Here is a 3,651-nt window from a genome sequence, read left to right on the forward strand (position 1 = left end):
TTGAATAAATAGAGGGACTTCTACTCAATGCTCTGTGGTGACCTAAATGGGAAAGAAATCCAAGAAGGAGGGGCTATATGTATACATATAGCTGATTCACATTGCTGTACAGTAGAAACTAACACAACATTGTAAAGCAACTATACTCCAATAAAAATTAATTAAAAAAATAAAAAGAATCTAGAAAAGATTTTACATATAACTTTGCTGTCCACCTCAAAACTAACACAACATTGTAAGTCAACTATATTTCAATAATTTAAAAAATAAATAAATAAATACTGAGAGTTTCTGGTAGATGTTGTATGATGTAGAAAAGCCATTTTGGTCCAAAGAGAAACATGAAAATAAAGTGTATGACATCTGCTTTCACAGAATTGGTCCTGTTTAGAATATTTCTGGCCAAGTCTAATTGTTGAATCAAATACTATTATAAAGAACCAAATGCAATGTAAGCTCCCTGCTATACCTTGTGAACAATATAGGCATGGAGTCAATGATCATTACCATCAAGAAGTTAATAGTGGGCAGATTACGGATTGTACCTAAAAATTAAACACATGAAGCATAATGGAATGATAGTTTAAAAAAGAGATCTAAAATGTTCCTATACTTTTTTCTGGTATGATTTTAATACACTTTTAAGCTTTTTTTTTTTTTTTTCCCTTAAGGCTTCTCTGGCATTTGTGGGTATGTGAAGCTCACTCAGTTTATAATCTTACAGCACATATCAACTCCTTAGATTGTTTTTCAAAGTTATATTAATTGTGGGGAGGCCTGAATAATATCCATTCTTCCGACTACGCCATAAGCTCCGTGACATCCTGAGGCATGTGTACTGTAATATTTACTTTTTTCTATCTTTTCTCATGACATTTAGATGTCAATAAAATGATTATTTAAAACAAAACAAAACAACTCTTTTCCCTAAAACACAATTTAGTCAATTTCCCATGAGAAAAAAACAAATACATTATATTTTAAAATCATGCCTTCCCCCACTTTAACATGTGAGATTTTTGTTTTTTATAATTTCTCATGCTTTTGTATTCATTCCACATAGAATAACAATCTTTTATTAACCCAGAATATCAATTTCAAAATAATGATTCCATAATTTAGAATGGTCATCCTATGTCTTCTTTAGCCGAAAATGTATTTATGAGTATTAAAGAATAAATTCAACTTTTATTAAATTAAATAAAATGGAAGAATATTGAAATGCATACAGCTGTTCTTATATTTAGGATTTTTTTCTTGGGCTAGATTCCCAGCATTATAATTACAAGAGCTGAAAGGGTACATTGGCATATTGAAATAGAATGATTTTTAGATTATGTAAAATGCTTCCTGAAGGCATCTCACATGTGATATTAATAAGGCAGCTAGGGTTTATAATTATAGTATTTTGCCATGGGAAACATGGAAATGCTTTATTAGAGAAATTACATTTTTTAAATTATATTTTATTTATGTACTTTCTTGTGTCTGAATGTAGTGTACAGTAAGAATTTTTGACTGATTTGCAAAAGCAGTTCATTCAAAGGAGAACCATTCATGCATATTGTTATATGCAATCGTGAAATGAATAGCCATCCAGTTTCCTGACATGGGTTTCTTGTACTGTTCCTTCTTATACCACGTCAAAGTGTAGATGGGAAGGAATTTGCTAAATATTGGGGTCCAGTAGTTGTACACATAAAATTTACTTTTTTTCTTCTCTATTTCTGTTCTGTGAGCTCTTCTCTAGGATATCAGTGTAAACAAGCGGCAGGAAACAGAAACACTCTAGGTGTAAAAGCAGAAGTGGAGTCAATGTGGGGAAGTATAAGACTTACAAAATCAGCAGATGGCCTGTAGGAGTGAGAATCAAGACCCATCACTGAAATTAATGAGTTCAGGCACAAATGGTCACAAAACTATGGAAACAATAAAAAGACAGTGGTTGCCAGGAATCGGGGGAGAGGAACAGGCAGAGCACAGAGGACTTTTAGGATCTTGAAAATACTCCTTATGATAGTATAATGATGGGCGTATGTCATTATATTTTCACCCAAACCCATGGAATGTACAATATCAAAAGTGAACCCTAAGGTAAACTGTGGACTTTAGGTGACAATGATATGTCAGTGTAGGGTAATCCTTAGTAAAAACATACGATCCTGGTGGGTGACGTTAACAGTGAGGGAAGCTATGCATGTGTAGGGGCAGAGGGCATAAGAGTAATCCCTGTACCTTCCTGTAAATATTGTTATTATACTAAGATTGCGCCAAAAAAAAATGTCTTATTTCTTTAAATAAAAAGAGCAAATGGTCATTGCTATGATTCAGGGATCACAGCCTCAACTGTTGCTTGCAAGTGAGCTAGAAACTGGCCACCAAGTGTTGGCTTGCTTGCTGGAAGAAACAATCCGCATAAGATGTTCTTAAACATTCCTTCTGGATATCAAACAAATGCTTCTGAATCTGGAATGCATCTCCTCTCCAGAGGCAACAGGGAAGAAGAAAAAGAGATAGTTTTGAACTTTTCAATCTCTAAATTCAGAAAGGCACACAAGAAGATAAGGTTCGATACCGAGAAATAAGGAGCCGTATCCTACACTGGTTTCCTACTGAAGATCTATACAGCTTACTATGTATGCATAAAATTCCAATAATAAAGAAACAACAAATGTTCCCACCTAAGGTACCGCACTTAATGTACACACACACCCACACACACATGCATTTAACATTTTCCCAAGAGACATCTGAATGTCCTTTTAATTACTTTATCTGAGTGATTATTGTAATTTAAAGATCATCAATAAACCTCTACACACAACCTCTTTATAAGGTGGGGTGGAGAGAGCAGATAACTACTGCTACAGTCCTCATTTATGCAGCAGGCCATAGTTAATATTTTTGAACTTTTTTTTTTCCCAATACAGTTCCTATGTTCCATTAGTTTTTCAGATGGCCAGGGTTGTTTATTTGGGGATGAAAAAGACCAGAACCTCTATTACTGAGGAATCATAGCTATCTTGATAATATGCCTACTTGGGTTCTGTAATCAGTCATTTTCTTTTCCCTCTGGGCATAGCAGTTAATACAAAATGCCTTTGATTGGTGGTCTCCAAGCATTGCTATTCAGGTACATTGCAGAAGAAATTTGAAACAAAATGTTTTGTTTTCCAAAACTTTGAAATAAAATATGTGTCATTTTAAGCTTGACATCTAAAACTTTACGTAATTAAGATAGTTCCAAAGTGTGTAGTTTCTGAGGTGCTGTCATTATTGACATTTTAAAATAAAACTTCTGCTTTTCCTTAGGAGATAGTCACAAGAGAACCCTTGCACGCTAACAATACGAACAGAACATCTCAGAACTTAGTTGGCAAAGAATCTAATTAACTAAAATCCAGAAAGTGACAGTTCTGTTGGGGGAAGAGAGACCCACTCAGCCACTGTCATTCTTGGCAGAGCAGTGGGAGAGCAAAGGAACTGCCACAGATGCAAGTAAGAACACTGATGAAACGGATCAGACTTGCAAAACCTGAGGGTGGCCTGCCTGAGAGCCCGGAATCCTTGGGAGACCCAGACACAACAGGAATCTCATGCAATTTCCACGTTTTACACAGACTTCCACGGGGAGTTCCTGAGGGTGACTAG

Source organism: Hippopotamus amphibius, chromosome 3 (genome assembly GCF_030028045.1).
Source record: "Hippopotamus amphibius kiboko isolate mHipAmp2 chromosome 3, mHipAmp2.hap2, whole genome shotgun sequence".
NCBI classification, from domain to species: domain Eukaryota; kingdom Metazoa; phylum Chordata; class Mammalia; order Artiodactyla; family Hippopotamidae; genus Hippopotamus; species Hippopotamus amphibius.